Source organism: Zonotrichia albicollis, chromosome 13 (assembly GCF_047830755.1).
Source record: "Zonotrichia albicollis isolate bZonAlb1 chromosome 13, bZonAlb1.hap1, whole genome shotgun sequence".
NCBI classification, from domain to species: domain Eukaryota; kingdom Metazoa; phylum Chordata; class Aves; order Passeriformes; family Passerellidae; genus Zonotrichia; species Zonotrichia albicollis.
The window spans coordinates 10,376,845-10,390,829 of record NC_133831.1 but is presented as its reverse complement, the minus strand read 5'-3'; the positions used below and the strand labels follow the sequence as shown (position 1 = coordinate 10,390,829).

Below are 13,985 nucleotides of genomic sequence, written 5' to 3'. Positions count from 1 at the left end.
ATGGCCAGGAGCAGCCGTGGATGCCCACGGTGTGGGCAGGCAGGAGCCAGGCAGAGGCTGGTGTGACCAGCGGCGGGGCCCCGAGGGCTGGGAGAGCCCATGCTGAGCGTCCCTGGGCTGAGGGCACATTTCCTTCCCTGGCATCATCTGGGTCTGGAGCTCCTCCAGTGGCAAGCCCAGGGAAAGAGGGAAGCCATCAGTAGGTGCTTGCCTTGAGAAAAATGGAAAGAGGCTGGACTCTGAAGGAAGTCCTTCATAGCCGGAGGGATGAGCTCAGAGCCCGACAGACACTGGGCCTGTGGCAGTCCCGGATCTCTTATGAGCATAGTGGGGATTTGTCCCCCAGGCCTCATCTGTTCACCAGGGACACATGGTGAACACACACACACAGAAGATGGATCAGCACTGTTGCTGCTCCCTGAGTGTTATGTTTGGGTCCCTCTAAAGGCATGCAGGGACTTTGGGTCACCTCTCTGCTGTGCAGGGGACTGGGGACACCAAGAAGTTGTGCACGGAATTTAATGTACGTCCAAAGGTGTGCAGGGGCATCTGTAAATTGAGCAGGACTTGGGGGTCTCCTGTGAGGCACACAGGGGGATTTTAGGGTGGCTGAGGACACTCATAAGATGTGCACGGGGTTTGGGTGTCCCCTGAAGTGTGCAACTACCCTGATGTCCTGTGTTACATTATTTTTGTAAGCTTTGGCATCAAGTTGTTCACTTTTTAAATACGGCCAAAGGGCCGCACAGCATAGAGCAGGGACTCGGTGTTAGCATGGCAGGGCCGCTGCTGCCTGCAATAGTGGGAATCACCAACATGAGTGGAATTTTAGATTTGGCATTGCTGGTGTATGTAGAACCATGAGAAGCCTCACTTGTCCAATGTTTTATAACTCACTTACTGTTAAAAAAAAAAAAAAAGAGATTGCAAATAGGCATCAGGAGGGACATGCTCTCCCTGCTGGAAGGGCACCTCTTGAGATTGATTCCAAGAAAATCCTGCCCCAGCCACGAGGTCACAGCAGGCTCTGAGGTCATAGAGGTGCCAGACCTGGTGGTTGCACAGCAGCACAAGGAGCGAGCAGTCAGTGCTTGAGCACAACTGTTGCGGCAGCAGCAGCGGCGGTGGCAGCAGTGGTGCTGACATTGGGACAGCAGTGTCAGGACAGCGGTGGCAGCAAGAGCTGCGAGACTGGCAGAGGGCAAGGCACCATGGCCCTTGCTCTGTGCCTCTTCCTCCTGCTCCTCCTGGCCATGGCCCTGCCTGCCAGGGCTGCCCAGGCGGCTCCGCTGCAAGCGTGGTGAGCAGGTGAGCCGGCAGCCTGGCTCCCCTTTCCTGGGACAGCGCTCCCTGCTCCCCAGGAAGCGCTGGGGATGGTTTTCCCCAGGGTATTTAGGGCGGGTTTCCTCTGGGGGAGGGAGAGAGCCCCCAGGCCCCTGGGCTGGCCCTGTTTCCTCTCCAGGGATGTGTCACAGGGCCTGCAAAGAGGGTGGAGAGTGACCAGGAGCCAGCCCAGAGCTGCCCAGGCCCCTGTGCATCTTTGGCTTTGTCCATTCACACCTGGCTCCCACGGCCTTAACCAACTCCCTTGCAGTGCCCAGTTGCCTAAGGCAGAGTGGGATGCCAGCACACCATGGAAATGGGTTTGTTTGTGCTCCCTTCTAGACTGGGATGGCAATATGCATTATCTGGATGACCTATCGGATGATGGCTTGAAACCTCTTGAAAATTCTGGAGGTAAGTTCTCCTGTGCCTTTCCTGGCAAAATAATCAGTTTCTGTGTGAAAAGAGGTCACTTGTGAGCCCTTTCCCTTAACAGAATCTCATGGTTGAAAGAATCTGATAACCTGGTCCTGTTTCTTTCTGGAGTCTGAGGGATCCCACTGTGGAGGCATCCCCTAAGTTACACCCCATGAGCTCCTTCCCCTCTTCCAACGTCCCTGAACCAATGCCTCCCATTTCCTTGACTGGCCCTTTGTAGTGCCCTGAGACCAAGGTGAGCCCCCAGGCCCCCAGAGAGAGAAAGCTGGATCCACCCTGTATCTGTGCCTGCGACATGAATATTTCACCGCGTGGCTCCATTAAACATCTGAGGATATTTTGCAAAGTCCCTTTTTGCTAATAACACAGGATCGCTGTCAGTGGGAGGAAGGATCATTTAGCTGTCCATCTCCTCCCACGTTCAAGGCCAGTGTGTTCTTCTGTGTGCTCTGTGCAGCCACAGAGAAGAGCAGAGAGGGGAGGGGCTGGGCTCAGGGCTGTGCCCCGGGGCTGAGCCTTTCTCAGCTCCTTTGCCGGCCCCAGGGAGCCTGAGCTGCTCCTGCTGCCACTGCCAAGCCCTGGCCCTGCCTGGGGCTGGGTTTGGAGCTGCAGCAGCTCCAGGGAGTCCTTTCTGCCCCAACTGCCCCGCAAGGGGCTCCTTCCATCCCAGTGTGGGGCCACTGCAGGCACGAGGTGCCCCTGGCCCTGCTCCTGAGTGGAAGGCAGAGCTGAGGGAGTGCCTTGGAGGGCACCAATCACCCAGGTGCACTCACTGCCACTCAGGCCTGAAGGAGAATTGGAACATTTTTCTATTAAGATCCTCCTAAATGGAAGAACCAAGACACAGAAGAGAAGAAATCGCTGGAGGCAGCCAGACTTCTGGACAAGATGCTGAATGACCTGGAGAGACGCCGTGGTGGGTGCATTTCCCTCAGCCTTGTGCTGGGGCTCAGCAGCCGGGGGCTTTGGCTGCACATCTGGACACACCGTGCCCGGCACAGTGGGAAGGGATCCATGGCAGCCTCGCTGCCCCGCTGCTGCTTCCACGCCCTGCAGGGCTGTTTGCCAGCCTGGCCTGGCTGCAGCTTCTCCCCAGCCTCTGCAGGAAGGCATTTGGCATCTGCTGACAGGCAACCCAATCTGCACCATGGGCCTGAGATACCCTGCGATTTCCAATTCTCTTGGCAGATCCTGAGGGGCAGCTGTTTGGAGGAGGGAGGGCCCTGGGCAGCTCCAAGAGCCTTGGCCTTTGCCTGATCCTGTTGTGGTGTGTTGCAATATCCTGTTTTACCTTCTCCCTTCCCCCTCGCCCCTCGCTGAGTGTGCCCTGTCAATCAGGCTAACATACCAGCAAGGCGTCGTGTGATAGGTGACCCTAGTACCTGGAGACCCTGCCCCTTCACCTGGTTGGTGACTCACCTGTCCCCTCCCCTTCCCCTGTCCTGAGCTTAAAATGTGAATGAGACCATGCGGCCTCCATTCTGTTACCAGCAGTAGCCCAGTGCAGAGACCTCTGTACTCATGGAATAAACATCTGGCTACCTTCTAGCAGAATCCACTCCCTTCTTTTCTTCACCATCGCCAGAAGCTCTCCCCTGAGGTAAACGGAGTCCTGTCTTGTGCCCCGCTGCACTCTGCCGCCAGCCAAGGTATCTCTGGGGTAAAACACCGCAGTGCTGCCTGTGGCCCAGCAGCGAAGGTCAGAACTGGCCTGGGCACCATCTAACTGGTTATATTGGGATACATATTCCAATATATTGGCGTCCCTGTGGGTGGGCAAGCGACCCTGAGCCCAAAAACGGACTCGCAGTTCCTCAGAGAAGCTTCTGCCAGCCGTGCCTCCAGCTGAAAGGAGCCTGGCTTCAAGACTCCCAGCTAGAGACTTTGGGAATACTCCCAGAAAAAGTTTCGTGGACTGTTCGGCGCCTTTGGAAAGCCCTGCTTCATTGTGGTGAACAGATTTTCCAGAGGAAGAAAAGGGGAGCCTCTCTTGCACCCAGAGAGAGGTCCTTTTCCGGTGGAGACCTGCCTGCCTGTACCCAGCCTACAGCTTCCATTTCACGTGAGTATCTCTGCTTTCGGTAGAGCAGAAGCTCAAAAACAGACTCTGCCGCGAGTTCTGTTCCTTTTTGCCTTTGTATTTTTGGCTGCGCAGCCCCACAGACAAGAATTCATAGCGTTCTAGCTTTAATTTTTGCCGCGTGTTTCACTGTTTTTTAGAATTCGCGCCAGAGCGGGATCGCTCTCTGCCCTTCCCCCCCCGGCTCAGCAGCGTGCTCAGACACGTGTTAGGAGATTCTCTTTCTCTTTCTCTTTGCGGGGGAGGGGGGGGCTCTCTTTCCACGTGGCCAGGGGACCTGCGGGGTCGGGAGTGCTCTGCACACGCGGCGGCGGGGGGGGGGGGGCGTCCCGGTTTCGGCTGCCACGTGGAGTGGCTGCTCCCTCTGCTCCGCGGGGGAGTTGCATTCCACCGCGGGGGAGGCTTTGTTTCTGCCTCGGCTCGGCAGGGTGTGCCGGCTCGGCAGGGCGTGCCCTGCTGCCGCTGCCCGGGAATTTTAAAAGCAGTATATACAGCTGCATTGTGAAGCTTTTGTCTGCTCGTTATCGCTTTCTATCTGTGGTTTTTTTTAGAAATTGGTAGCTGATTTTAGCTTTGTTTTTGGTCAGGCGGGATTAAGTACTTTGCTTTTTAACATGGGTTCCAAACTTAGCATTGTACAAAGGGGAGTGTATTATGATATTGTTAGCATTTTAATCAAGAGTAATGTGAAATTCTCTAAAGGAAAATTGAAACAGTTTATAAGATTGCTTTTTCTGCAGTTCCCAAACATTTCCCCTGAAGAAATCCACAATATTCAATTCTGGGATAAAGTTGGGAATGAATTGATAACCTTAGGACAATCTGGCAAATTACCCTCAGCTAAATTTGTGTTCTGGAGTTTGCAAATTCGAACAGCATTGCTCAAACAAAAGGAAATGGAGAAAAACCCAAATGTAAAGCCATGTGCCTCTGCTCTCCCTGTTCCTCCCTCTCCCTCTAAAACCCCTAAACCTCTTTCCCCAAAAAAATCCCGAGCACGTGTTAGCTTTTTGGAGAGCAGTGATGTCCAAAATGGCCCCCAGTCCCTAGGGGGTGCACAAGATGGTGGGTGCCACGTGGCATCTTCCCAAACCGGGTCTTCTTCTTCCCAAAATCCTCTTAAGCATTCCAAAATTCCATCCCCATCCCCCTCTCCTCCTGTTCCTCGTGACACCTTCCCCCCTCCCCCCGCCTTTCCTGCAGTACCCTCAGCTCCGCCCCTCTACTCCTCCCAGGGGGCGGCTGCTGACGTGATGTCACCAGGTGACCCCGCCCTCTGTTCCCACGGTATCCCCGCCCCCTGCCAGCCCCTTGACCCCGCCCCCTGTTCCCACGGTTTCCCCGCCCCTTGCCGGCTCCCTGTCCCCGCCCCCTCCCCGGGTTCCCACGGTGGGGACGCACCCACTGCCTGTCCCCAAACCTGTACCTGTGATCCCAATGCTTCTGATTCAAGGGATACAGAGCAGGGGACAGCAGACCCAATGCATAGTCCCATGTTGTCACTGGCCCCTGTTACGTTTCAGCCTGCAGCTCAAGCAGGAGCAGCCCCAACTGCTAATTGGAGTTCTTTTGGATGACAATTGATTAAAGAGATCTGTAAATCTCATAAAGAATATGGTCCACACAGTCCATATTTCCGTGGCCTTTTAAATTCTGAATTAAGTAGGACTATTGTGGTTCCACATGATTTAAAACAACTGTTTTCATGTCTCATGACATCCACGGAATTCAAATTATGGGAATCAGCATTGAAACAACTGCTAAAAGATGCTCTCCCAGGCTTACAGGCTGATCCAAACACAGCAAAAGACAACAATGGTAACCTTATCACTATTGATCACCTCTGTGGTGAGGGTCAATGGTCTTCTCCCTCAGTCCAAGCTGCTGCAATTCCTGCAGAAACACTCGAGAAAGTAAAAGAGGCAGCTGAAAAGGCATTCTTTTCCCTCCAACCTGAGGGGCCTTTTGAGCCCTATAGTAAAATCAAACAACTACCATCAGAGCCTTTTGTGAAATTTGTAGAAAGGCTAACTAGAGCCATTGAAATACAAGTTAAAAAAGAAAATGCTAGAGAAGCAATTTTAGAAGAAATAGCGTTGACAAATGCAAATGAACAGTGTCGAGCAGCAATCCTGAGCCTTCCTATGGAACCTTCCCCTACATTAAAAGATATGCTTCTAGTCTGTAACAGGAAAGTGCCTCTGATGAGTGTTGCTGAAGACTCCAGACCAAGGCTGCTGCCAAGACCACCTCAGCGTGTTGCTGTTGCCAGCCCTGCACCTTCTCTTTCAGCACAGCAGTACCCTGGGCAGCAGCGGAGACCGGCAATGGTTGAGCCCACTAAACCATGCCTGCTTTGTAATAAGCTAGGACACTGGAGTAACCAGTGCCCCCTGAAAAGGGAATTTGATGAATTTAAAAATAGCAGGGGTGGAGAACTACAAGCCCTCCCTGGGGGTCAACAACAAAAAAACTGAAAATAAAGCGCCAGCCTGCCAGGCGTGCAGACATAAAAGGAGCAGGCCAAGAGAATAAGGGTAGCAAAATAAATCAAGCGCGCAATAATATTAACATTTGTGTAAGTGAAGCAGGTGCTTCAAAGACCAAGTCTGCTAGTCCACTGTTGAAAGTGAAACAAAATAAGCTTTGTTATGATTTAAGTAATTCTGTATTAACCGCATCTTCTGTCAATGAGCCTTACAGGTTGCAGCTGACAGAGTCACTCCACCTGAAGGACACTGACTGGCATATTGTCTCTGTATCCTGAACAGAAAGGTACTTGGAACCAAATTCGTTGTAAGTACATCATCACTGGGGACAAAAACACACCACAAGAGATCGAAATTGCTCCGGGACTGACAACATCAGATCCTAAGCAATTTGTTCTCAGCCTGCACTGTTTCCACCCACCCCTGTTTCTTCCCAAGGGACAAATTGTTGCTCAAGCTATCCCTGTGCCATCTTTACCTGAAAATGTCGATAAACAAGGGCCCACAGTCGCCCGGGTCCAAGTTATTGGGACAGATAAACCCAAATTGTGGTGCAATGTCAGTGGGAGTGGGGAGTCTAAACGCATTGAGATGCTTGTAGACACAGGTGCAGACTGCACAGTGATTCCAGTACAAGACTGGCCAGCTCACTGGCCTTTACAAAATGTTGCTGGTCACCTTCGAGGTGTAGGAGGTCTGCAATTGGCAAGGCAATCCAAAAGCATTATTCAATTCGAGGGTCCAAACGGACAATTGGCAAATATCCGTCCATTTGTGTTAGATTATTCAGAACCTTTGTTAGGGAGAGATTTAATGGCCCAGTGGGGTGTCACAATTAATATTCCAGACTCTCCACAGCATTTTTGTGCAGCAGTCATTAAACAACAGCGCCCCACCCAAAAACTTAAGTGGAAAATAGACGAACCAGTTGATGTGAAACAGTGGCCACTCAGTAAACAAAAAATAAAGGTGCTTGAGGAACTAGTACAAGAGCAACTAAGAAAGGGCCACATTGTAGAGACCATGTCCCCATGGAACTCTCCAGTGTTTGTCATCCAAAAAGCTGACAAAAAGAGGTGGCGACTTCTCTGTGACCTCCGACAAATTAATAATGTAATTGAAGATATGGGTTCTCCCCAGCCTGGTATGCCATCCCCAACAATGCTTCCTCAAGATTGGAAATTAGCTGTTATTGATATTAAAGATTGTTTTTTCCAAATCCCATTGCACCCTGACGATGCACCGCGTTTGGCATTCTCTGTCCCTTCTATCAATTCAGAAGCTCCTATGAAAAGGTACCATTGGACCGTTCTTCCTCAGGGCCTAAAGGTATCTCCAGCTATCTGCCAGTGGTATGTCTCTTCCCTGCTTTCCCCAGTGCGTGCAGCCACAGAGAAGGCCATCATTTATCATTATATGGATGATATCCTTGTGTGTGCCCCCAATGATGATTTACTCACACATGCGCTTGACCTAACGATCGATGCATTGATTGTTGCAGGGTTCGAGCTCCAGGAACAGAAAATTCAAAAGATGCCACCTTGGAAGTATTTGGGCTTAGAAATTGGAAATAGGACCATTGTTCCTCAAAAACTAGAAATCAATCCAAGGATCAAGACCCTTGCGGATGTCCACAAGTTGTGTGGGTCTTTGAATTGGGTAAGACCATGGCTTGGTCTGACTAATGAAGACCTTGCCCCTCTTTTCAATTTATTGAAAGGGGGAGAGGACCCAGGGGCTCCTAGGTCTATTACCCCAGAGGCACGGAAAGCTCTAGAAAAGGTTCAGATTGCAATGTCCACAAGACAGGCCCACCGATGCCGGCCTGATCTGCCATTCAAATTCATCATCCTAGGTAAGTTGCCACACCTCCATGGAATTATTTTCCAGTGGGAGGAAAAACAAACACCTAAGGCAAAAGACACACCAAAAAAGGACCGGGACCAGAGGGACTCTCTCTTGATCATAGAATGGGTTTTCCTCAGTCACAAAAGGTCCAAGAGACTGACAAAGCCTCAGGAACTGGTAGCAGAACTGATCCGGAAAGCAAGGACCCGGATCAGGGAGTTAGCAGGATGTGATTTTAAGTGCATTCACATTCCAGTTGAGTTAAAATCAGGTCAAGATACTATGAAAATAGTGGAACAATTGTTTCAAGAAAATGAAGTGTTGCAGTTTGCTCTGGATTCCTACTCAGGACAATTTTCGGTAGCACGGCCCGCTTGCAAATTGTTTGAACAAGATGTTCAATTTACTTTAAAATTAAGAACTGCTCTAAGTAGGAGACCTTTAAAAAGGGCTCTGACTGTCTTTACAGATGCGTCCGGGAGGTCACACAAGTCTGTTATGACTTGGAAAGATCCTCAAACCCAGCAGTGGGAGACGGACATTGCTGAGGTGGAAGGTTCACCTCAGGTTGCTGAATTGGCTGCGGTTGTTAGGGCTTTTGAAAGGTTCTCAGAACCATTTAATCTGATTACAGACTCTGCATACGTGGCAGGAGTAGTATCCAGAGCAGATCAAGCAATACTGCAAGATGTATCTAACATTGCACTTTTTGAATTGCTCTCAAAACTGGTAAAGTTAGTCACTCACCGAGAGCAACCCTTTTATGTGATGCATGTCAGGTCACACACTGACTTGCCAGGGTTTATCGCTGAAGGCAACAGAAAGGCAGATGCTCTTGCTGCACCTGCAGTGATGGCCACTCTCCCAAATGTTTTTGAACAGGCAAAAATCAGCCACCAGCTTTTCCACCAAAATGCACCTGGCCTGGTTCGCCAGTTTAACATCACTCGAGAACAGGCCAAAGCGATTGTGGCCACGTGCCCAAATTGCCAACAACATGCACTCCCTACAGTGAGTACGGGAGCAAACCCAAGGGGACTCAACAGTTGTGAACTGTGGCAAACAGATGTAACACACATACAGGCTTTTGGACGGCAGAAATATGTTCATGTTAGTGTAGATACCTTTTCTGGAGCGGTCTATGCTTCTGCCCACACAGGAGAGTCATCTATTGATGCTATTAAGCACCTCTTACAGGCTTTTTCTTTCATGGGCATCCCCAAGGAGCTGAAAACTGATAATGGGCCTGCTTATAAATCCAAGGAATTCGGGAGCTTCCTGCAGCAATGGGGAGTAGAGCACAAAACTGGCATCCCCTACTCCCCTACAGGTCAAGCCATTGTAGAAAGAACTCACCGTGATATTAAAAGGGTCCTGGACCAGCAACAACAGGTTCTGAAGGTAGAACCTCCCCACATTTGGTTATCCAGAGCACTATTCACAATCAATTTTCTGAATTGTTCTTTTGACAGCCTGAACCCACCCATCCTACGCCACTTTGGGGGGAGCAGTCACAGGTTGATGAAAGAAAAACCTCCAGTTTTAGTAAAGGACCCTGAGACTTGGAAAATGGTGGGACCTTACAAATTGGTTACTTGGGGACGTGGATACACCTGTGTGTCCACCACCTCTGGTTTAAGGTGGGTTCCTTCCAAATGGGTAAAGCCCTATGTTCCCAAAGTCTCAGAGAAATCTGCAGAAGCGCCCCAGGTTGCTCACGCTGCCTGGAGAAGAAAACGCCGCGCACGTTCTCTGGAGGAAATTCCATTTAAGCCTCCTATCTGGAATCGTTTGTAATATATGTTTGTTTCAAGTTTTCATACCAGTTTAGATCCCACTGTTCGTGTATAGCCTCGAGACGTCATGAGACCGAGCCTGCTTCTCGTCCTACTCGTGATCATCCCACCTGCAATCTCCTACATAGTACCGCAGCCCAAACCACATATGGACTACCTCGATAAAGGTTCTCAGACATCAACAGAGAAACTGACAACGAGCTGAATGGACTTTTCAATGGCTGGGGACTCTCGGGCTGGTTGGGATCTATTCTGAAAACTGTAATTTTAGTGCTGTTTATTTTAGTTGTAGTTATTGTAGTTTTTAGCATTGTTTTTGGAGTAATCAGACGCATGGTTCTCAAGTTAATCTCAAGCTCATCTCCCCCTCCTGAGGTCTACCATTTGGAAGCCCTCAGTGCTCCAGTGGATGACCTAGAAGCCTCAGTAGAATCATTCTGCACCATAAACACAGTCCTCTTCTTTTTAAACAAAACTAGGGGGAGATGTTGTGGTGTGTTGCAATATCCTGTTTTACCTTCTCCCTTCCCCCTCGCCCCTCGCTGAGTGTGCCCTGTCAATCAGGCTAACATACCAGCAAGGCGTCGTGTGATAGGTGACCCTAGTACCTGGAGACCCTGCCCCTTCACCTGGTTGGTGACTCACCTGTCCCCTCCCCTTCCCCTGTCCTGAGCTTAAAATGTGAATGAGACCATGCGGCCTCCATTCTGTTACCAGCAGTAGCCCAGTGCAGAGACCTCTGTACTCATGGAATAAACATCTGGCTACCTTCTAGCAGAATCTGCTCCCTTCTTTTCTTCACCATCGCCAGAAGCTCTCCCCTGAGGTAAACGGAGTCCTGTCTTGTGCCCCGCTGCACTCTGCCGCCAGCCAAGGTATCTCTGGGGTAAAACACCGCAGTGCTGCCTGTGGCCCAGCAGCGAAGGTCAGAACTGGCCTGGGCACCATCTAACTGGTTATATTGGGATACATATTCCAATATGATCCTTATCTATTCCTTTAACTAGGGGAACTTTGTGAAGCCGTCACCTCCCCAATCAGGAATGGCTCCAGCTGATCCAGCTGTCCCTTTTCCTTTCTCCAGAGATGGTCCAAAAGTCTTTGCGGGAGGCAGCACATCCTGGAGGATTCAATGTACCCATGCCAGCCACTGACACAGGAAGTGAGGAGATGCCAGACAGTGCCACAGAAGGTGATTGCTGTGCCAGGCTCAGCCAGGCTTAGCAGTACTGCTGTGGTCCCTCCGTGTGAGACATGTCCTGAAACCTGCAAGCGACTGCATGGGGTGCCCATGGTGGGGAAAGGGCAGAGGGGGAGAGCAAGGCTGCAGTGTGTCCTGACATGGCCTGACTCTGTGCCCTGGGGCTGGGGGAGCTGTCACGGGGCAGGAAGGGCCAGGGCTGGCAGTGGCTGCTCAGGGATGGCTTTGGCCCGTGTCCCTCCAAGCAGCCACTGCCCAAGCAGCTGCACCGCCCCTGGGCTCTCCTCCTGGCCTGCTGGGCGTTGTTGGGTGGCACAGCCAGTGCCAAGGCGCAGCAAGGTGCCTGCAGGCCCCAGCTCTGGGGGAAACGGAGAACGTTCTGCCCGCATCCACCATGCTGCCAGCTCAGCAGTGCAGCACAGCAAGGCTCACGCTCCCCATTCCTCCCACAGGCGTTGTCACTGAAGCAGGAATATATACCCCAGATCCAGTGCACCTCCCAAGAATTGTCTGCTACCAGGATGCGCAGAGGACATGCATGATAGGCACAGTGCTTGATAGTGTGCTCTGTGCCACTTGTGCTGATAGGCTGCTATCTTGGCATTCACAAGCTGGCAATCATGATGAGACGGTCATTTGCTGATTTTTCTCCACAGTTTTCTTGTAACTGTGCTCCATAGCATTGGTAGCCTGACTCGTAGTCGTGCTGCTGTGGAGTTGTGGCCAGGCCATGGTTGTCCAAACAACTCTGCTGAGGGTTCTGCTGCTGCCCAGAGCTTTCATTGGCCTCCTAAGTGCTGGGCCTTGTCCTGGGGGGCCCGCTGAGGCTGCAGCCAGTGCTGGCTCCCACTGAGGCTGCCTGGCCAAGAGCAGCCCCAGGGGCAGAGGGCAGCGGCACAGCAAGTTCTTAGCAGTGTTTGGGCAGCAGAGTTCAGGACAGGGCAATGCTTATTTAGTAGCTCATGTAAACTTTCATGGCAACAGTGGTGTTGCGGGACAAGCAAATGTGCTCCAGTTCTGTGTTAAAACACGGTTTTCTTTATGAAATTCATTCACTGTTTTAAAACTTAGTTTAAAATATAACTTCTTTTCCAGTGCTTACTACCGTTATTTGGTATAATGAACGATGGCATTAGTATCCCATGGCTGAATTAGAAGACTGTAAGTACTATAAAATGGAATCATTTTTACACTCTTATGTCTTTCACAGACTTATGAAACTTTTGTTGGTTTGATGTGACCAACAGAAGAGTTTTCCTCTGCTTTTAATTCAAACAAGCAGCAGAGCTGGAACCTGTTGAGAAGAGTCTGTTCACTTCATAGTTAAGCAAACTGCCAGGGTTCTTTATTGAGCGACATAAAATCTATATTTTATGTACATACTCCTGACAAGTCAGTGATAGAAATGAGGGATTTGGACTCTTTGAGAAGTACTGACCTACTGCGCATTGGCTGGCCAAAGCTAAGTCTGTAATAATCAGTCTTTTTCAGAAGACAATGTTCGGTTTCTTCCTGGCACTCCCTCTTGCATTTGTAGTCAAAAACACTTCTTGAAAGAAATTTACAAGGGCTCTTTATGGTCCCTTATTTGACTTTTCTCTCTTTCTCCAGTGATGCCAATGAAAACCTGGATGATTCGATGATGAAAAAAAGCTGCAAAGCAGATCCTGGAGAAGAGGGCATACATCTGCTCCCACCCTCTGGACAGGACCTTCTGATCCCTCCCTGAGAGCAGGCACTCATGAATGTCAGTCAGGGAGGGATTTGCTGCAGTTGCAGTATTTCACACAATAAAAGCACCTTTTATTTAATGTCTTTACTAAATGTAACTGTATAAAATAAAATTTCTTTCTAACCACTACTTCATAGAATAGGGATAAATAAAGAGATTTTATTTTAAGCTGAAGTTATTTTTTTAGATTTATAGATGGATAGATAAATAGATAGAGAGATAGATAATAGATAGATGTATATATATGTCTGTTCCTCTTGGAGGTTTGGATGGGGAGATGTTTCTTCCCAGCGAAGGGATTGTGTGGTTTCTCAGTATCTTTTCACTTCAATCAGGTGCTCATTCCCTGAGCAAGTCTGAAAGACTTGGGCAATCACAACAGTTCTGCTTTGGAGGCACCTCCAGCTCTCTTGTCCAGCAGCACCACCAGGACACTGAGTCCCCAGTGTCCAGGGAGCTTCTGCTGTCACCCTGAGGGACACCACTGGTCACTGATGTCCGTCGGACCTCTGAGCCATTGACCACAACCCCCTGGATGTGACCAGCCAGGCAATTGCTCATTCTCCAAACTGTGCCTCCATCAGATCCATAGCTCACCAAAGGAGGGACAAGGATGCTGGGCAGGGCTGATGTGTCCAGGGAATGGCAGAAGTCCAGAGTGGTGGCATCTCTAGCTCTTCCCTTGTGCACTGGGGTGTAACTTCACGGCTGCGGTCACAGGCAATATGTTCTCTGGCCAGCTCACTCCCTGAGTCCCACGGACAGTCACAAGAGAGGCTGCCCCTGGATCCCTACAGGGACCTTCCCGGCTGGCGGTGCGTACAGGGGCTCGCAGCTCCCTGCAGCCGACACCTGTGGCATGGGTGACACAGCAGCAACCCAGTACGAGGGACTGAGGTGAAGGAATAGAGAGAGATCACTTGTTTGAGTTCTAAGGAAGGTTTATGTCCCCAGAGGAGTCAGGGACAACTGACAATAACTGAGGGCAAAACACTGATTTTTAAGGAAGGGAGGGAAGAATGGGAGGGACACAACTTTTTACCAAGGGGAAGGCATTGGGGAAGGAGTGCAGTGCAAG

General features: G+C 50.4%; 1 long non-coding RNA gene across 1 annotated transcript; it reads left to right on the top strand.

The window, feature by feature from the left end:
* Window positions 1-11,003: 11,003 nt before the first annotated feature.
* LOC141730719 (uncharacterized) lies at window positions 11,004-13,024 on the top strand. Its single transcript, XR_012582349.1, has 3 exons — window positions 11,004-11,166; window positions 12,271-12,336; window positions 12,787-13,024. It is a non-coding gene; the product is annotated as an uncharacterized LOC141730719 (long non-coding RNA).
* The last annotated feature ends 961 nt before the right edge of the window (window positions 13,025-13,985 follow it).